Source organism: Heterodontus francisci, chromosome 30 (assembly GCF_036365525.1).
Source record: "Heterodontus francisci isolate sHetFra1 chromosome 30, sHetFra1.hap1, whole genome shotgun sequence".
In the NCBI taxonomy this organism is placed as follows: domain Eukaryota; kingdom Metazoa; phylum Chordata; class Chondrichthyes; order Heterodontiformes; family Heterodontidae; genus Heterodontus; species Heterodontus francisci.
The window spans coordinates 20,827,937-20,850,465 of NC_090400.1; positions in this window are offsets into that span (position 1 = coordinate 20,827,937).

Sequence of the window (22,529 nt, forward strand, 5' to 3'; positions counted from 1 at the left end):
TTTGCCATTCACAAACCATTTTTGGTGATGGTCAATGAGGCTGGTCACCTGCAAATTGCATTTAGGCTTACAGCCTGTAGGCCACAGAAGTGACTGTCATACTGGGGCTACAGTGAGAGGCAATTTGTGATCTAATGGAAATGTGGGTGTCAAAGGAGATGGCAAGACAGTTGCAGAGGAGATTGGCTGAGACTTTGATATCATTGTAGATGGTAGTAGGTCAAGTGAGGTAAGTGTCAGGTAGTGAAGAAGCTGCCAGCAGAAGAGCAGGAAATACAGGGATTTTGAGATGAGTAGCCTGTAATATCTAAAGGAGAATGTAGCACTGTGGATAAGCAGCATGAAAGCTAAGTATTTATTAGGGAATGTGACATAGCTCCATGGCTCAGCTTGCCAGCACTGAGTTGCATTCTGCTCAGAATTCTGGTTAAAGATTGAAATAATTTATTCAAAATCAGATGATATCCAAAGTATTGGTGTTAAGACAAGAGGCTGAGCAGACAGTGCAAGCTGCATAATTGACCAACTGTTTGAAGTGCTTCTAAGCAGTGCTGAACAGATCTCCAAGGGGCTAATAAGCTAATTAGTTTAACTGAAAGAAATCCAGCATATCCAACAGTGGTTTTGCCAACCTTGGATTTAAGCCTTAAGTTATTTATGTAGCACCTTTAACTTCATAAATTGTCCCAAGTTCACTGGAGCATTATCACCAAACATTTAACACCACGTCCCATAAAGAGATACCAAGAAAGGTGACCAAAAGCTTGTCTTAAAGAAAAGAGGTAGAGCAGTTTAGGGAGGGAATTCCTAGAGTTCAGGGCCCAGGCAGCTGAAGGCATGGCTGCCAGTGGTGGAGCAGTGGAAATCAGATGCACACGAGCCCAGAATTGCAGGAGTGCAGAGATCTTGGACGGCTGGAAGAGATTACAGAGATAGGGAGGGTTGAGGCCATGAAAGGATTCAAACATGATGATCAGAATTTTAAATTTGAAGAATCACTAAAAGCAGATTCCACTGTGTAAAATTAATAATGATCATGTTAGTTGGACCTTGTCGGAATTGTGATTCATGGAATTACCTTTCTCTGATAGTACTTGTCACTCTTAATATTGACTCCTGGAGTTAGCTGCCTCTTCAAGTTCTTACCATTCATTGCACTGGTCCCTTGACTCCTCTGGCCCTTACCTTCCTCTGATGTATGTTACTAGCCCCTGGAGCTGCCTTCCCTTTTAATGTTTCAGATTACATATTGTATACAAATCAACACATCCACCATTGTCAGAAATATTATCATATAATTTCAATGGAACTATATATTTTTTTAAAAATGTTTATTTTTAAAATATGTTCGTTATTTGAGTGAGTTAAGCAGATAAGGAAGCACTAATTTTCAGGTAAACAGTCTGATGCCTTGCTTTTTTTAAACACAATGTCCCAGATTATGCGGTCAGCAGAAAAGCAGTGGCGTTCACTACTGACTGCACAAACAGATACAACCTTACCTGGTTTGTAGGCTTCAACGAGAACTTCCACGTCTTGCAGCAGCATGGTCCAACGTCGAGAGCATCAGCGAGGCCTGGCAGCGTGGCACATTGCCAGTGAAGCCATGCCCCCTCATGATGTCATGAGCTAAAGATACGCCCGTTTGAGGTCAGTCTTCAGCTCAATGGCAGGTGAGTGTTTTATTATGATTTTAAATACTGTCAAACACTTTGAACACTTAAAAAAAATTTTTTTTTGCTTTTAAATACTCTTATTTCACTCCACTAAGTGGACATATCAGAGGATGTTCTGCATATTCTACACAGACAGAAGGACTAATGAGGAAGTGCTGGAAATGCCTGGAGAAAAGAGGAAATTAGTACCTAACATCCAGGAGAGAAAGATACAATATTTCAGAAACATCGTTAGTGTTGTGTGATTGCCTTTAAGAGTGATGTCCATTCAAGATCTTTGTATGCTAATGAGCTGAGTATCAGGATGCAGTCATGTGATTACTAGCTAGAGTCACTCTGTAACTGTAACACCAAGAGGCAAGTTCTGTTAATAGTTAGCTCTGTACTGTATATATTAGCTGTTGAATAAACCTGTTTGAAATCTTCAACACCCTGGACTCCATGCATCTCATTTATGTTGCATCAGACAACATAAAAAGCTTCTCATTACAATTAGATAAGAAGGTAGACAGACAATTATTGGAAGGAAAGATTGACGGAAAACATAGGAGAGGGAAGCAGAGAAGAACATGGATGATGGTTATAGTGGGCTGGATGCAGTTGACCTATGTAAAATGTGTAAGGACAGCACAGGGCAGACCGAGATGGAGATCCATGGCAGTCAACCTTGGAAGAAGATGACACCAACGGATGAACAAACACTTTTATAAACATTTAAACACTTTTTTAAACACAAACTTTGAAAAATTCTTATAAACTTTTGAATACTTTTAAACAAGTTAAGTACTTTAAAAATGTTTTAAAATAAAAGAGGAAAAATGCAGTCAAAACACAAATTGCCACAGGGACCTCTTCAGAATCTTGCAACACTGTATTTCTTCAGTTATATTTGCAGATAAATTCTATTTTTGTACCTAAAAAAAATTCTTACAGTAGGTCCAATTATTTAACCTATTGGATAAACTGGATATTAAAAATTTATAAAATGATGATTTTCCAATTAATTGTTTCCCAGCCTCAGAGGAATGTAGTTTATTTTTCAAACTTTGCTTTAGATTTTTACTATTCATAAAGGTTCTGGTGGCACATATTTTAATCTGATTAAAATTTCCCTTTTTCATTGAAGTGTAGCACTGAATAAAATTCTGCAAAACACACCATAGTACCCTTACGTAGTTGTGTCCAGTGGAAACATTCAGCTTAAAATGGCTAGCTTCCTCTGGTTGAGTATAATCAAAATGAAAATAAAGAGGAGGCACTGTACCTGATAGTATCAGCCCTAAAAAAAAAACCCATGAAAATTAGTGTAACTCCTGGGCGATCAGCCTTAATTGCCAAACCGGCCTGGCAGGACCATCAGTGTGCACTCCTCCAGAGCCCATTGAAGCACACCACTACTTCTTGTTTTTGCCGCAAGTGTGACTGCCAGAATTTGTGGTGCTGTTGCGGCCCTCAATAGCAGCGAACGTCTCAGAATTTGCAGCCATTAGGACCACAAAATCCAAGCTAATGCTACATATTCCAGTCTGTATTACTTTGATACTCGTGTCCTTGGCTACATTTACACTGAGTCCACATATTAGCTGAACTAGCGCTGCTATTGCAGGCTGTTGTACCATATATGGGAACAGAAGTAGGCCATTCAGCCCCTCAACCCTGTTCCGCCATTCAATTGCATCATGGCTGATCTGTATCTTAACTACATCTACTTGCCTTTGCTCCATAATCTTTAACACCCTTCCCCAACAAAAATCACAAGCCCAGTCTGTCCAACCTTTCCTCATAAGACAACCCATTCATTCCCGGTATCAATCTAGTAAACCTCCTCTGAACTACCTCTAACACATTTACATCCTTCCTTAAATAGAGACCAAAACTGCACACAGTATCCGAGATGTGGTCTCACCAATGCCCTGTATCACTCAAGCATAACATCCTTACATTTATTTTCAATTCCTCTCGGGATAAAGGATAGCATTCCATTAGCCTTCTTTATGACTTGCTGTACCTACATTTAACTTATTGTGGCTCAGCCCCTGCGGGACTCCACTCATCACATCCTGCCACTCAGAAAATGACCCATTTATGCTTGTCTGTTTTCTGCCAGCCAGCCAATCTTCTGTCCATGCTAATATGTTACCCACTACACCATGAGCTCCTACTTTGCGCAATAACCTTTTATGTGGCACCTTGTCAAATGCCTTCTGGAAATCCAAGTACAGTACATCAACGGGCTCCCCTTTATCCATGGCACATGTTACTCCTTCAAAGAGCTCCAATAAATTGGTTAAACATGATTTCTCTTTCACAAAGCTATGCTGACTATTCCCGATTACTTTGAGTTTTTCTAAGTGCCCAGCTATAACCTCCTTAATGATCAATTCTAACACCTTCCCCACGACAGACGTCAAGCTAACTGACCTATAGTTACCTGTTTTCTGTCTCCCCCACTTCTTGAATAGAGGGGTTATATTTGTTACTTTCTAGTCCGATGGAACCTTTCCAGAATCTAATGAATTTAGAAAAATTAACACCAACGCATCTACTACCTCATTAGCCACCTCTTTTAAGACCCTAGAGTGAATTCCATCAGGACCTGGGGACTTGCCAGCCCGCAGTTCCATCAGTTTGGTCAGTACTGCATCTCTGGTGATCGTGATTTCACCAAGTTCCTCTCTTCCTTCCACCTCTTGATTTACAGCTATTACTGGAATGTTTTTGTATTCTCTATAGTGAAGACAGAGCAAAATATTTGTTCATTTCTTCCGCCATTTCCTTATTGTCTCCTATTCACTCCCCATTCTCATTCCCTAGAGGACCAACACTCGCTTTACTTGCTCTTTTCCGTTTTAAATACCTGTAGAATCTCTTGCTATCTGTTTTTACATTTCTAGCTAGCTTCCTCTCATACTGTAATTTCTTTCTCCTGATTAACCTTTTAGTCATTCTCTGTTGTTCTTTGTATTCTGACCAATCATCTGACCTGCCACTCATCTTTGCACAATTATATTCTTTTTCCTTAAGTTTGATGCTTTCCTTAACTTCTTTAGTTAACCACGGATGGTGGGTCCTCCCCTTAGAATTTTTCTTTACAGTAGGAATATACTTCTTCCGGGAATTCTGAAATATTCCCTTTAATGTCTGCCTTGCTTTTCTATTGATCTATCTCCTAGCTTAGTAACCCAGTTCGCTTCAGCTTGCTCAGCTTTCATGCCCACAAAGTAACCTTATTTAAATTTAAAATACTATTCTTAGACCCACTTCTCTCTTTTAAACTGGATGTAAAATTCAATCATATTGTGGTCTCTGCTAACTGGAGGTAGCCAACTAAAGTTCAAAATTTAACTCGTGAAAATGTGAAGGCAGACATTGCAGAATAACTTTTCTTTTTTTACTCTGAGGTCATTAATTAATCCTGTCACATTACACAATACCAAATCTAATATAACCTGCTCTCTGGTTGGTTCCAGAACGTGCTGCTCTCGGAAACTATCTCAAAAGCATTCTATGAACTCCTCATCCAGGCTACTATTGCCAATCTGATTTTTCCAGTTTATATGTAGATTAAAATAACCCATGATTATTGCCATCTCTTTTATCACAAGCACCCAATATTTCTTCTTGTATACTTTGTCCTACATTGTGGTTACTGTTGAGGGGCCTGTATACCACTCCCACTAGTGACTTCTTTCCCCCACTATTCCTCATCTCCACCCAAACTGATCCTACATCCTGATCTCCTGAACCAAAGTCATCTCCAACTATTGCACCAATGCTATCCTTGGTAAACAGTGCTACCCCTCCACCTTTACCTAGCTCCCTAGTCTTGTTGAATGTCATATACCCCTTAATATTCAAGACCCAATCCTTGTCGTCCTGCAGCTACGTCGCAGTAATGGTTATCAGATCTTATTTATTTGCTTCAAGGTGCGCTATCAGTTCGTCTACTTTGTTATGAATGCTATATGCTTTCAGATACAGAGCCTTTAGTTTGTCTCTTTGTTATCTTTGTAACATCCAGTCATGATGGTAGTGTGTGCAAGCTGTAAGATGTGGATGTGAGGCTTGCAGCAGTGTTAAGTGTGTGAGGGCGAGGTAATGCTAAGAATGTTAAGTATGAGTCATAATTGATTGAGATTTTTGGTAGGTGAGTGATGGGCGTGTGGTGCCTTGAGTGAGTGTGAGGCTAGTGGTACAGTTGGTAGGATATGAAATTTGAACTTCTTGCGGCACTGCGTCCAGGTGCTCGAGGTTTGACTCCTGGCATTGACCACCATAGCTATCTGCTTCCACTGTCTAGAGAGCATTCTGGCCCCCTGCAAATACAGAAAATCCTTTCCAGCTCCTGCTCCAAGATCTCCAGTGCAACATCCAAAAACCTTGGAGCCGGTGCTTTCTCATGTTGTGCCACTGTTCAATGTTTCACAGGTCAGATTTATTTCCTGCACGACTGCTTGGACCTGCTCCAGCCTCAACGCCCCTCCCCTTTAAGCAGTGCAGGCTAGCTTTACATGGTGTTAGCCACTCACAACATTGACCCCCTGCTGACATGCTCAGCTAATCAACAGCATGATTAGTGCTGGCTGGATGCAGAAATCATTGAAATGAGCTGGCAGCATAGAGTTGTCAGTTTATCATTCATTGTGATCCTCACGCCCAGCTTTGAGGGTTATCCAATTTATCCCCCTATCCCTAACTACTGTATCAATTCTTTTAATCATCTTAAATTGAAATTTAACTATGGGGCAGTAACATTTATTTAACTAGAAAATGAATCCGAAAAGCCAGTGTTCAAATAATGATACAGAAAAATATTTTCAAGTATTTTTGGTATACAGCATGTGTAATATACAATGTGACACCGCACCTGAAGGGTTAAAAATATTAATTCTGTTGACAGGATTGATCTAGTCACCTAAAGCACAATTTGAGCTGTTGGTATCAAATAAATCAGACTGAATGCTCAGCTCCCTGCTGAATACTGACTGAGTTTGAAAGAGATTTCTCCCTTTTCACTTTCCTATATCTCCCAAGGGAGGACCAGGTATCTGCCAATAGGACTGTTACCCTAAGAATGACCAGCAGAAGGGAGAGGAAGAGTGAGGGAGAGAGAAGAAAGAAAGAGAGACGGTAGAAAGAAAGATGTCCGAGCAGAGAGAGAGAAAACTGACAAGCAGGAGAGAGAGAATTGGCAGTGGGAAGAGAAAGGAACAGCAGTGAGAGACTGATAGAGGAGAGTGAAATTGAGGGAGAAGAAGAAAGATGAAAGGGGAGTGAAATGGCAGAACAGAAAGAGACAGAGATGAATGGAACATGGAATTGAAAGTCAAAGAGCAAGTAAACAAAGCCAGGGTCAAGAGAAAGAGAGAAGCAAAGAGAGAGTGAACACAAGCAATATATGACATTTATATCTGGTATTTTTCTGTACCAATAAACATAAGTGAGAGCAGTGAAAAATGTGGGAGTAGTTTCACTGTACAGTTTTGTTCTTGGTCTGTACTCTCTGTAAATATTAAGGAAAAGATACAGGAAGAAATGTCTGGAACGGACTGTGATGTGGGATTGCTGAGATACAAATATTAACACAAAGGAGTGATATTTTACTTCCTTCTGGCGTTAACAGCTTCACAATGGTGGCATCAGTAGCCTTAATGTCCTGTTAACACCAGTGATATAGTCAGCTCCAGTTTAAAAGGGGCCATCTGCTAGGTGTCTAATGCGACTGCCTGATTCGGGTCATAGGCCCCTTTCAATGTGAAAATCAGGGTCATGTGATGTAATTAGGACCCCCCCCCCCCCCCCCCATTGCCATTTTAGGCATGAACTGTCAAAGCCTGCGCATTGCACACTTTGACTAGTTCCACAGGCAATGGAAGGGAAGTGGCCTGCCAAAGAAAGATGATGAATTATTTTTGTGGGCCCTGGTTGAGATCCTTACCTATCTCAGTCTTCTTGTTCTCCTAGAATCCACAGGCTTTTAAAACATGAATTTGGCATTGCCTAACGCCATAGGGGAATTATACCCTGTGTTCCTTCTTGAAGTCGGGTGGGAAAGTGACAGAGAATGAGGGAAAATGTAAATAGTGAAGCCTACCATGGCCTCACTTCCCCAGCTAAGATTTCCTGCCCTTGCCAGGACTACTGCTTGTACATTTGGAGAATTGGGGACAAGTCCCTGGTGATTTCCTGGCCACTCCACATCATCATTTTCTAGGGACTACTGCCACCTTTCACAGAGGCCTAAGGTTCCGAATGGCATGAAAGGGCCTCTTCTCCCTCGAAGCGTGACCCAGTTCTTCAATGCCTTAGGGCTTGGTCAAGGCCTCCAGTGGAAGCCTTGCTGCAATTTTTGGTGTACCTGTGCCCCTTTTCCTGCCAATGCTGCAGTATAGTGCCAGGATTCTTCACCCTTGCACTGGCAGGTTCCCTCTTGATTGTGGAGAATACAGAATAAAATGGAACCCAGAAAAATAGGGCAGGGTTGAGGTGGGTACCTATCTTAACTCTCTCATACTCTGTTAATTATGTGAGGTTGTGAGCACTGTAGTATTGGGCCCTTCACCTAGGATTCTCAATTTAAAAAAAAAATATCCAAACCCAATATTCTTTTGGAGAAGTGAGTATTAGAGGAGTTTGGTAATTTATTCAGCTGTCTTGACTAAGTTTGACATACTGCTTCACAAACAAAGGGAAAATGCCTGATATTTGATGATGGAAAAGCTATATGTTTGAAGCACTACAGGAATTCGAGAGACAGATTTGTTGTAGAGTAATCAGATAGATCACCAGGAGCACAGCCACTGAGATAAGTAAATGAAAGCAACTGCTGCAGAGATACAATGGAGCATCATTCAGAGTTCTGATAGCTGTTTGATCTCGGGCCTCACAGCCGCCTGAAAAGGTCACTCGTTAACATAGAAATAAAAGGAAGTCATCAAATTTTAGGCTCCCAACTCAAAGTGTGGCAAATTTCAAGATTGACTGATATTCATTGTGAGAAGAATTTGAGTAGTTTTCATCCAGACAGCTGGTCAGATTGATCCATGGCGACAGAACGATCCATTTTATTGAAGAAAGGGGAGGGAAAAGAAGGCAAGGGGAGAGGAAGAGCAAGGCACAGCTGATTTCTTCTTTTTTAGCAAGTTCAGTGAAACTTGGGTGCTTGCTGCACTGGATTTACAGAAAGCTACTTAATTATTTAAATTAGGTCCTATGTTGATTGTAGGACCCCTGTCAGCTACTGGTCCCAGACACAGATGGGCCTAGACAGAGATCTTTTAAGGGATTGCTGGAGGCTGCTCCTGCATTGGTAAAGTTCACTTCCTTTTCAGATTTTCATGGGAGCTAGGAGGCACATGAATGCTCCTCGAGGCCCCACAAAAATCTTCTGGAGCTGAGGCTGACCGCTCAGTGCCAGCCCTTTCATTATCTCCAACCCTTCCCCATCTCCAACTTTCAGCTGAGTTCTGTTGAAGAGCCATCGGATTCCTCTCCTCTCCCCCATTCCAGTGGTGGGCTGCCAGTGTGCATTCACCAAGTATTGACAGCTCGCCCAAAATATAGAAATAATGCCTGACCATGAAAATGGGTTGGGCCTTTCGCTGCAGCCATCAGGCAGGCAAAATGGACACCTTAACCACTTTGCACACCTTTTGGGGAAATTGCCCAACCATGTCTAGCATGCAATTCCAGTTTATCAGATTTCAAGAGTCATCAAAGTGTGTGTCAAAGATCAAAAAATAGAATAAATTAATAAATCTGGCACAGGAGCCAGAATATCCGTAATATCTGAGTGACTTCACAAATCGTACTGAGAAAAAGAAAGGCAGGTTTATAACATTAAACTTCGAGAAACCAAATCAGACTTCAGCAAGTGTTTAGTTAACAATATTAAGACTTCCTGTCCCTACCACTAACATTGATAAAACAGATTAACTGGCAATTATCACATTGCTGTTTATGGGACATTGTTGTGTGAAAATTGACTGTCATGTTTTGTATGTCAGAACAGTGATTACACTTCAAAAAGGTACATCCTGAGTTTGTGGAAGGTGGTATATATATTTTATTTAGAGATACAGCACCGAAACAGGCCCTTCGGCCCACCGAGTCTGTGCCGACCAACAACCCTACAGTAATCCCATATTCCCTCCCTACACTAGGGGCAATTTACAACAGCCAATTTACCTATCACCTGCAAGTCTTTGGCTGTGGGAGGAAACCGGAGCACCCGGCGAAAACCCACGCAGACACAGGAAGAACTTGCAAACTCCGCACAGGCAGTACCCAGAATCGAACCTAGGTCCCTGGAGCTGTGAGGCTGCAGTGCTAACCACTGCGCCACTGTGCCGCCCTTTTTTTTCCTTATTGTAATAAAACGTCACGATTATAGTAAACTGATACATTCTGAATTACCTGATGTAGCATGATCCTTATAAAACAGTGTGTCATCCAATTTCCAATGGAACACCACCATAATCCACAAGTATATATAAAGAAATCTTGCATCTCATGTATCTCCATCATATTCCAGAAGTCACAATCTAGAGATCACTCTTTAATGTACCAAAGGTCTGACAAATAAAGACGTTAATGCAACCACTCTTACTGATCTGCAACCAGTACCTGGCAAAACACAAACTTCGCTTGCCAGCAACATTTAACTTCAAACTGACCTCAGGATTTGCACCAATTTGGTTTTGTTACCTTAAAAGGTCAGGTCAACTTAAATATAGCTCTGCCGCAAATAAAGGGTTTCTTGCTTGTAATTTACTCCCCATATCAGTGCTGTTCACAACATTGAATGCCAGATGTCATGGATTTATTAATCGTACAATAATTAAACATACATTTCACAGCAGTGCTTACAACAAAACCTTGAAAGTTTTAGCCAGAGAATTCAAACGCATTATGATTCCTCGATTAGTATTCAGATTATAGAGTCATAGAGAGATACAGAGAGTCATAGAGAGATACAGCACCAAAACAGGCCCTTTGGCCCAACAAGTCCATGCTGACCATCAACCATCCATTTATACTAATCCGACATTAATCCCATTTTTTCCCCCTCACATCCCCACCTTCCCTCAATTCTCCTACCACCTACCTACACTGGGGCAATTTTTACAATGGCCAATTTACCTTTCAACCCACAAGTCTTTGGCATGTGGGAGGAAACCGGAGCACCTGGAGGAAACCCATGCAGTTACGGGGAGAACTTGCAAACTCCACACTGGCAGCACCCAGAACCGAACCTGGGTCACTGGAGCTCTGAGGCTGTGGTGCTAGCCACTGCGCCACTGTGCCGCCCCTTAATTGGATCTTAATTGGACCTTAATTGGATTCTAAAGTATCTGTTCCAACACTCATTTTTTATATCATTTTCTCACCCCCTTCTATATTTTCTAGTATGTATCATTTGATGCTGATTTGATCATGTACTGTTGCTGCAGATCTGCAACACCCTTTATGTGATTCACACTTCCTAACTTTCCAGGCTAGATGCTGTGGTCTTTCTCAGGCAGGTGCTCATCTGAAGTAAGGCTTCAAGACCTTCCTTTCTAATGAATGAATAAAGGGAGCTTTTCTGCCTGCCCTGTGTCTGTGCTGAATCCTTTCTTCATCATATCTCCAATTAACTTTTCTCATTGAGCAGGTTGTGACAACTTTAGAATAGCTGCATACTTCGATCCGTTATAAGATATTAAAATTTAACAAAAAAACATTCCCTACTTAACAAAGGCAAAAGCTTTTAGTGGGCTTTACCTCATTACTACTACATAACATTACAACAATATAAAGAACAACCATTAGCAGTATGACATTAACACACTTCAAATCAGTTTGATTAACACTTTCCACCCATTAGCAGCTGAATAATACATTGTACATTGCACGGTATAACACTTGTTGTAAAACAATGTGTGAGCCAGGAGCAGTGAACAATACAGTACCACAGGAATTTTTTTTTTACAGATACATCACTGAAACAGGCCCTTCGGCCCACCGAGTCTGTGCTGACCATCAACCACCCATTTATACTATTCCTACATGAATCCCATATTCCTACCACATCCTCACCTTCCCTCAATTCCCCTACTGCCTACCTATACTAGGGGCAATTTACAATAGTCAATTTACCTATCAACCTGCAAGTCTTTGGCTGTGGGAGGAAACCGGAGCATCCGGCGAAAACCCACGCGATGACAGGGAGAACTTGCAAACTCCGCACAGGCAGTACCCAGAATCAAACCCGGGTCGCTGGAGCTGTGGTGCAAACCACTGCGCCGCTGTGCCGCCTGTAGGATAGCATGTTAAAATGTACATGATGCATTTATTTTATCTGCAGGAATTTTTTTTTTAAAGCAAAAATTGATGAGTTGTTGCCTGACTCAGAAAAAGAATGTCGAAAGGCACCTTTGGCTATGTTGGGGAATAATTAGCACTGGTTTCTTTGAGCAGAATTGTTGTAATAGCCACACGAAGTGTCATACCAGCGACATAGTGATGATATCTGTGGGTGGCAATATGCACAGCAAAGTCAGATGTGGGGGAGGAATAAGCCCACATTTTAATATATGGATAGAATAATCATACTGTGTGGTTAGAAATGACCTTTGGTGGAATGACAATGTTCTTTTAAAGTAAGCAACATAAAAATTACATTTATCAGAAGCTGACGATAGTAATTTCAGGTGTAAGACAGTTAGCACTAATTCACACATTGAAGTTTAATAGTTTTTGGCCTTGACATGTGCCATGTTTGCAACCTTGTAACTCGTAGCACATGAGGTATAATGAGCACAATGTTTTGTCTGCTGGGCCAGAGAGGTAGTCCTTGATACCTACAATTAGCTTTGTACTTTCCACAGTTGAGAGCTGAACAAGTCTCGTATCATCTCTTTTCACTGTATAATGCTGCGATGGTCTTTGTCTGGCTATGGCAGCTCAGGAGGCCAAGGCCTTTGGGCTACCCTTCCCCTTGTGCAGACCTACATTTGGCAGATAGATATAGCACTTTGAAAATCAGTTGGTGTTTCACTCCCTATGGCGGCTGTGATTTATAGATATGCCTGTGGGTACTTCAGTCCCTGTGTTCTTGTGATTTATGGCAGGCAACAAGCTGGGTAAGACTGCTCCAAAGCAATTTTACTGATCTGTATTTTCGGATGAAGTGCTCAAAGGAGAAGGAGGAACCTCTGTCAAGGTAAAAGCCTCTCTTTAACATTGTTACCTCTTTTTATTCATTCATGGGATGTGGGCATCACTGGCAAGCCCAACATTTATTGCCCATCTCGAATTGCCCCTGAGAAGATGGTGGTCAGCTACCTTCTTTAGCAAAACTGGCTTGATAGGCCATTTCAGAATCAACCACATTGTTGTGGGTCGGGAGCAACATACCCTTAATTTTTTTTTGTAAGGAGTGGGTGACTTGTTTAAGTGCAAGGGCCATTTAAATTTTTTTGTGTGTCCAGGCATGTATGGTAACTTAAAGGGACCAACTTGTACACGGGAACTTACATGTTGCTGTGGTGTTTGGAGCAATGTTCCCTCTAAGCTGCATGAATACACTGCCGTGCAGCAATTGGGAACGTGCCTCACAGGGAACAAACAGGCCGCTTGCAAGCAATAAAATAAAAGCAAAATACTGCGGATGCTGGAAATCTGAAATAAAAACAAGAAATGCTGGAAATACTCAGCAGGTCTGGCAGCATCTGTGGAGAGAGAAGCAGAGTTAACGTTTCGGGTCAGTGACCCTTCTTCGGAACTGGCAAATATTAGGAATATTCGGATCTTGCAAGCAATGTTCCCTTTAAGACGCGTGCATGCATAGTCAGGCATCATTCATAAAGTGGCTATGCAATTCAACAAGCTGGCCCAGCACAGCAAACAGAAGTTAGAGGAAATATTGGTTTGGAGTCATATATTGGCCAGACTGGGTAAGGTCAGCAGATTTCCTTCCCGAAAGGACAGTAGTGAACCAGATGGATTTTTACATCAAATCAGTAGTTTCATGATCACCATTACTGGTAGTAGCTTTTTTATTCCAGAATTATTCAATTAATTTAATTTAAATTTCCCAGCTGCAGTGGTGGGACTTAACCTTATGTCCTGAGATTATTAGTACAGGCCTCTAACTTATAAGTCCATTAACATAACCACTACACTACTAAACCACAACAACATCCACACATGCAGAAATCTGATTTTGGGCCAGGGAACTAAGGTTCATAGAAGGACACTTCCACCATGACAGCTATTTTCTTGGATGTCTCTAAATTGATGCTATTAAATCAACCAGGCAGTACCGTTCTGCATATACATAATGACTGCAAGCTGGTATGGGAGGGTTAACTCAAAATTAATTCAACCAGACAGTCAGAATAGCACAAGAACAGATCTTATCTCTTTCCTAATTTGAGATCAAACGATGAAGTGCAGTGAATGTAACTGATGTCACAGCCAAGCATGAGCACCCAAATAATGCGAGAGATACAGCAACAACAACAACTTAAATTTATATAGCATCATTACCATAAGAAAATGTCCCAAGGTGCTTCACAGGAGCATTGTGAAACAAAATATGACAGAGCGATGTAAGGAGATATTGGGCTGAATTTTACGCCCCCCAACACCCAACATGCACCCCCAACCCCGTCCCCCCAGTCGAACCCTTTACCTCACCGAAGCCTGACTGATCACCCCCGGTGAGGCCCAAAAACTTACCTTTTCCTGGGGCTGTCCTTTATCTTCCTTCTGATGGCTGGGTTGCAGTCCCAGCAGTGGCTACTGCTCCCAGTGGTGCTGCTGGGACAGAGAACTGACGTCCTGCTGATTGGCTGGCAGCTCCATTAGGTGGGACCTCCTTCCTTAATGAGGTGGAAGTCCCACCTCAGGCCAATTAAAGGCCTGGGGACCTTAAAATGTGAGCCAGATCCCCAGGCCAGGAGGAGGTGGGTTTGCCACCGACTTTTCATTTGGTGGACGGCTCCCATCCGCCGAGGGTAAAATTCAGCTGACTAGGTCAGATGACCAAAAACTTGGTCAAAGGTTTTAAGGAGTGTCTTAAAGGAGGAAAGCAAGGTAGAGAGATGGAGAGGTGTAGGGAGGGTATTCCAGAGCTTAGGGCCTAAGCAATTGAAGGTGTGGCCACCAATGGTCGAATGTTTAAAATCGGGGGTGCGCAAGAGGCCAGAATTAGATGAGGGCAAATATCTTTAAGGGTTGTGGGGCTGGAGGAGATTACAGAGATAGGGAGAGGGGAGGCGAGGCCATGGACAGATTTGACCGCGAGCCAATGTAGGTCAGTGAGCACAGGGGTGATAGGTAAACGGGACTTGGCGCAAGTTAAGACATGGGCAAAGTTTTGGATGACGTTAAGTTTACAGACGGTAGAATGTGGGAGATCAGCCAGGTCTCTTTTGGAAGAATGAAGTCTAAAGGTAACAAAGACATGAATGAGGGTGGAGTTATGGAGGTGGAAATAGGTGGTGCAGATATGTGGTCGGAAGCTAATCTCGGGGCCAAATCTGACACCAAGGTTGTGGACTGCCTGGTTCAGGCTCAGACACTTAGCAAGGGGAGGCATGGAATTGGTGGCTAAGAAATGGAGTTTGAGGCAGGGACCGAAGACAAGGACCTCTGACTTACTAATGTTTAGTTGGAGGAAATTTCTGCTCATCCAGTGCTGGATATTGGATAAGCAGTCTGACAGTTTGGAGACACTGGAGGGGTCATGGGAGCTGGTGGTGAAATAGTGGTAGTGGTGATGTAGAGCTGGGTGTCATTAGCATACATCTGGAAACTGAAGCTATATTTTCAGATGATGTCACCAAGAGGCAGCATATCGATGAGAAATAGGAGGGAGCCAAGGATAGATCTTGGGGGACACCAGAGGTAATGATGTAGGAGCAGAAAAAGAAGCCATTGCAGGTGATGCTCTGGCTATGATTGGATAGATAAGAATGGAACCAGGCGAGTGCAGTCCCATCCAGCCGGACAAAAGCGGAGAGGCTTTGGAGGAGGATGGTGTGACCAGCTGTGTGAAAGGCAGCACACAGTTCGAGAAGTACGTGGTGGGATATTTTACCTTTGTCACAGCTACATAGGATGTTATTTGGGACTTTGTTAAGAGCTGTTTTGGTACTGAGGCAGGGTGGAAACCTGATTGGAGATCATTTAGAATAGAATTATTTATGTAAATAGATGCAGACTCTGATGGCAGCATAAATAGCTGCCTCTTGGTGGTTTGTGGAGTGAGTATTTGAAGTTTCTCTCCCAAATCCATCACCCTCTTGTGTATAAAAGAAACTTACTCTTATCAACCGAGCCAGGGTCATATTAGCTGAAGAAATTTTAGGTACAGGAAAATGCTGTAAGAAGTAACAAACCTTCTTTCGAGGTTAATCACTCATATTCACCTTCTCATCATATCTCTGTATCCCTTCACAAACACATTCTGTTGCCTCTTGGTCCATTTTACTGTCCATTTCAATGTTTCTTCTTGGGAACAGGCTACAATTTTATTACCCTTAGTAAGAAAACATTCTGCCTGATTTCCTTCTTACTCCAAATTTCCTCATTCTTAAATTATGTTTCTTGGGATTTAAACTCTTCACAATGAGGAAGAATTTTCTTGGATTGATTTTTTTTCATTATTTTTACATGAAGGTTTCTACATGTGTACCTGTTAACTTTATGACCTCATTTTCAGGAATGTCCAAGGTGAGGAGTTGGAGAGTGGTCTTTATTCCCTGCCGTCCTGATCCCCTTTACCTGAATTACAATTAATTTTGTGTTACTTTTCCCAGTGCATATTTCATTCTAACACTTAAAATCAGGCACCCGGGTAATGAATTGAGTCAAGCAGAGACAATTTCCTTTGAGAACCAACTGAGTTACAATTAACAAGCTCAAAGCATCTAACTTGAATTAGGATCATAACAACCAGCAGTAAAGAGTGACATTTGGTGATCTTTGCAAGAAAAGAGACGAAGGAGAAGCTGAGTGCTCAGACTTACTGTCAGGCAGCATTAGTTTTAGACAAACCTGACCCTCTCACTACTTTACGCTATTCTTTCAGACAAGTGATGCAAATGCACAGATATTAGGTCAAGACTTTCAAAGGAGGACAAAGCATTTGAATTCTCTAATGATCCTTATCCAATGCTGTGACAGAATGGATTGACAGTGAACAATGCTAAGAGCCAAAAACCTGCCAAGTAATTAACCTGACAAGCACTGCATGAAAAAAACTAATTAGGTGCATAGATCAAGGACACCAAATGCTCTCATCTCCAGTCTCCATATTGCTCAAAGTTTCAGCTAACTCACTGAGTGCAACTTACACTGCACAGTAAGCCTATTGGCCAATTAACTGAAAATTAAACTCTTTGTTTATAGGTCAAATCTCCAATGAGACATTTTATTTTATTTTAAGCGCAACCATCACTTTGTGGCCACACAGTTTGCATCTCAGAGAAGCCTGATGCTTGGGTTTGTTTTCTACAGACCCATGAAGTTTAATTCAGTTCAATTTGGGGCAATAGGTGATATAGCATAGTGCCTTCTTCATATCTATTTGCTTGCACGACATCCAGCTTTACCTCACCACCATCTCTTTCGTCCTCTCCACTGCCTCGGATTTGTCATGATGCTTGTCCAATATCCAGTCTTGGATGAGCAAAGATTTCCTCCAGCTAAATATTGGGAAGACCAAAGCCATTGTCTTTTGTCACCACAATAAACTCTGTTGCCTATCCACCAACTCCACCCCCCTCCACGGCTACTCTCTGAGGACGAACCAGACTATTTGCAACTTTGGGCATCCTATTTGATTTATTTAAATATTTAAAGAAATAACTCAAAGGGTTCAACAAAAGTACATTCCGTTCAAAAACAAAAACTCGTCAAGAAAGATCCATCCGTGGCTCACTCAAGAAGTTAAGGAGAGTATTAGACTAAAAGAACAAGCTTACAATGTTCTTTTTAATTCATTCATGGGATATGGGTGTCGCTGGCTAGGCCAGCATTTATTGCCCATCCCTAATTGCCCTTGAGAAGGTGCTGGTGAGCTGCCTTCTTGAACCGCTGCAGCCCATATTGGTTAGATACACCCACAGTGCTGTTAGGATGGGAGTTCCAGGATTTTGACCCAGTGACAGTGAAGGAACAGCGATAAAGTTCCAAGTCAAGGTGGTGTGTGGCTTGGAGGGGAATTTGCAGGTGGTGGTGTTCCCATGCATTTGCTCCCTTGTCCTTCTAGGTGGAAGAAGGGTTTGGAATGTGCTGTCTAAGGAGTTGATGCATTGCAGCAGTGCATCTTGTAAATGGTACACACTGCTACCACTGTGCATCGGTGGTGGAGGGAGTGAATGTTGTGGATGGGGTGCCAATCAAGCGGGCTGCTTTGTCCTGGATGGTGTTGAGCTTCTTGAGTGTTGTTGGATCTGCACCCATCCAGGCAAGTGGAGAGTATTCCATCACACTCCTGGCTTATGCCTTGTAGATGGTGGACAGGCTTTGGGCAGTCAGGAGCTGAGTTACCCACCACAGGATTCCTAGCCTTTGACCTGCTCTTGTAGCCATGGTATTTATATGGCTACTCCAGTTCAGTTTCTGGTTAATGGTAACCCTCAGGATGTTGATAGAGGGGGATTCAGCGATGGTAATGCTGTTGAATGTCAAGGGGAGATGGTTAGATTCTCTCTTGTTGGAGATGGTCATTGCGTGGCACTTGTGAGGTGCTAATGTTACTTGCCACTTATCAGCACAAGCCTGAATACTGTCCAGGTCTTGCTGCATTTCTACACGGACTGCTTCAGTATCTGAGGAGTCACGAATGGTGCTGAACATTGTGCAATCATCAGCGAACATCCCCACTTCTGACCTTATGATTGAAGGAAGGTCATTGATGAAGCACTAAAGATGGTTGGGCCTAGGACACTACCCTAAGGAACTCCTGCAGTGATGTCCTGGAGCTCAGATGACTGACCTCCAACAACCACAACCATCTTCCTTTGCTCTAGGTATGACTCCAACCAGCGAAGAGTTTTCCCCCTGATTCCTATTGACTCCAGTTTTGCTCGGGCTCCTTGATGCCATACTCGGTCAAATGCTGCCTTGATGTTAAGAGCATTCACTCTCACCCCACCTCTTGAGTTCAGCACTTTTCTCCATGTTTGAACCAAGGCTGTAATGAGATCAGGAGCTGAGTGGCCCTGGCAGAACCCAAACTGAATGTCACTGAGCAGGTTATTACTAGCAAGTGCTGCTTGACACTATCACTTTACTGATAATTGAGAGTAAACTGATGGGGCAGTAATTGGCTGGGTTGGACTTGTCCTGCTTTTTGAGTACAGGACATACCTGGGCAATTTTTCACATTGTCGGGTAGTGTTGTAGCTGTACTGGAACAGCTTGGCTAGGGGTGCAGCAAGTTCTGGAGCACATGTCTTCAGTACCATTGCCAGAATGGTGTCAGGGCTCATAGCCTTTGCAGTATCCAGTGCCTTCAGTTGTTTCTTGATACCACGTGGAGTGAATTGATTTGGCTGAAGTCTGGCATCTGTGATGCTGGGGTCTTCAGGAGGAGGCCGAGATGGGTCATCAACTCGACACTTCTGGCTGAAGATTGTTGCAAATGCTTCAGCCTTATCATTTGCACTTATGTGCTGGGCTCCCCCATCATTACAATGTTGCAAAAAATAGTAGCAAGTCTGAGGATTGAGGCAAAGAGCCACCAAAAAGTTGATACAAAGGGAAAAAATAGAATGAGAGTAAACTAGCCAGCAACATAAAAACAGATTGTAAGAGCTTTAATAAGTACAGAAAAAGGAAGAGAACAGCTAAAGTAAATGTTGGTCCCTTAGAGGCAGAGACAGGAGAAATCATCATTGGGAATGAGGAAATGGCAGAGGCATTGAACAAATATTTTGTGTCAGTCTTCACAGTAGAAAACATAAGTTCCATACCAGAAATCGGCAGTAACCTACGGGCTAAAAAGAGTGAGGAAATTAAGGATATTGATATCAGCCGAGAAAAAGTATTGGATAAACTTGAGGGACTAAAATCCGACAAGTCCCTGGGACCAGATGGCCTACATACTAGGGTTCTAAAAGAGAGAGCTGCAGATATAGTGGATGCGCTAGCTATGATTTTCCAGAATTCCTTAGATTCAGGAATGGTTCCATCAGATTGGAAGTTGGCAAATGTTACACCGCTTTTCAAGAAAGGAGGTAGAGAGAAAACAGGGAACTACAGGCCAGTTAGCCTAACATCAGTGGTTCGGAAGATGCTGGAAACTATTATTAAGGAAGTCTTAACAGTGCACTTGGAAAAGCATAGTATGATTAGAGCAAGTCAGCATGGTTTTACTAAAGGGAAATCCTGTTTGACAAATTTATTAGAATTTTTTGGGGATGTAACTAGTAGGGTAGATAAAGGGGAACCAGTAGATGTAGTATACCTGGATTTCCAAAAGGCATTCGATAAGGTGCCACATAAAAGATTAACAGGCAAGATAAGGGCTCATGGTGTTGGGGATAATATATTAGCATGGATAAAGGATTGGTTAACAGACAGGAAGCAGAGAGTGGGCATAAATGGGGCATTCTCAAGTTCGTAGGCAGTGAATAGTGGGGTGCCGCAAGGATCAGTGCTGGGGCTTCAGCTATTTACACTCTATATTAATGACTTGGATGAAGACACAGAGAGTAATATATCTAAGTTTGCTAATGATAAAAAACTTGGTGGAAAGGTAAGCTGCGGGGAGGACATAGAGAGGCTGCGAAGAGATTTGGACAGGTGAAGTGAATAGGTAACACAATTGCAAATGGACTATAATGTAGGGAAGTGTGAAGTTGTTCACTTGGGTTTTTAGAAATAGAAAAATAGAATATTTTTTGATAGGTGTGAAACTGTTGAGTGTTGATATTAAGAGAGACTTGGGGATACATGTACAAGGAACGCAAAAAGTTAACATGCAGGTGCAGCAGGCTATTAGGAAGGCAAATGGCATGTTGATCTTTATTGCAAGAGGATTGGAGTACAGGAATAAAGAAGTCTTACTAAAATTGTACAGGGCTTTGTTGAGACCACACCTGGAATACTGTGTGCAGTTTTGGTCTCCACATTTAAGAAAGGATATACTTGCGCTGGAGGTGGTGCAGCGAACATTTATTAAATTGGTCCCTGGAATGAGGGGGTTGTCCTATGATGAGAGGATGAGTAAATTGCACCTATATTCTCTGGAGTTTAGAAGAATGAGAGGCGATCTAATTGAGACATACAAGATTCTGAAAGGCCTTGATAGAGTAGAAGCTGAGAAATTGTTTCCACCGGTCAGGGAATCTGGTACGCGGGGGCACAGTCTCAGGATAAGGGGCCAATCATTCAGGACTGAGATGAGGAGAAATTACTTGTGACTTACTTGTGAATCTTTGGAATTCTCTTCCCTAGAGGGTTGTGGATGCTCCATCTTTGAATACATTTAAGGCTGGGATGGATAGATTTTTGGTCTCGCAGGGATTCAAAGGATATGGCGAACGGGCAAGAAAGTGGAATTGAGGCATGTTGCACCGCTAGCCACTTCCAGCGCAGCCCGCTCAGTGCACCCTCTTGAGAAGAATGCCCGCGCAGGCGTCCCCAGAATCTGCTGGAAGTCTGTGTCGGAGTGCATCCTGACATCACATCGGCTGGTACAATGCCAGGATACCTAATGTGGACCATGCAGGCCCAGGTCACAAATTCACACATCACCCTGCAAAGAACTAACACTAAGTTGCAAGGTGGGCCTTGCTCCAGCATTCCTTAAAAGGTCAGGCACCCAAATTGTAGGTAAGGTAATTTTTAAGATTTTCTGCTATTGCAATGTGTCTGGAAGTACTGTCTTTGAAAGTGTTGTGGTAAGTGCCTGCATTTGCCAGAGATCGTTGCTGTATCCTCATAGGGAGAGCAGAGGAGTTGGTGACCTGTTTAGACAAAGGCTGCCACACGTATGGTGGATGTAGTTGCAGTGCCTCTGGGTCTACTGCACAACAGGGAGATACAGCAGAGGCTGTGGAGATGGAAAGCTCTGTGTGATGCCTGCAGCCAATTTGGAGCCAGACTCCTACTTGCTCCTTGACAATGATAGGAGGCTGATGGCAGGCCAGCCAATGCACCCAGCATCTCGGTGTGCATGCCCATCAATGCTCTCCTATATGCCACCCCATCGAGGTCCTCACCTGAGTCCTCTGCAGCAGAACTCATCTGCCACTTTATCCTTCCAGTGAGCTGGCACACAAACTATCCTTTTCCCTGGCCTAGCTGTAGCTGACTTATGCCTGGATGACTCATCACGTGCAGATTGCAACTCTATACTTGCCTCCAAATTACATGTGGTGTCAGTATCTGAACCGGTAGCTACATGTGTCAGATCAAGGGACGGGGCTTCTTCACTAGTGCTGTACTGTTGCTCTCCTTCCTCTTTTTTTTTTATTCATTCATGGGATGTGGGCGTCGCTGGCCAGGCCAGCATTTATTGCCCATCCCTAATTGCCCTTGAGAAGGTGGTGGTGAGCTGCCTTCTTGAACCGCTGAAGTCCATGTGGGGTAGCTACACCTACAGTGCTGTTAGGAAGGGAGTTCCAGAATTTTGACCCAGCGACAGTGAAGGAACGGTGATATAGTTCCAAGTCAGGATGGTGTGTGACTTGGAGGGGAATTTGCACTGCTGTAGCTAAGGTTGGTGTGAGGGAAGGGGAATGAGATGGGAAGCAAGAGGTCCAAACACAGCTCGCACATCATGCCAGAAAGCACGATGAGGGCGAGCTAGGAGTTGAGAAAAGGCATAAGGCAGGAACATGCCATCAT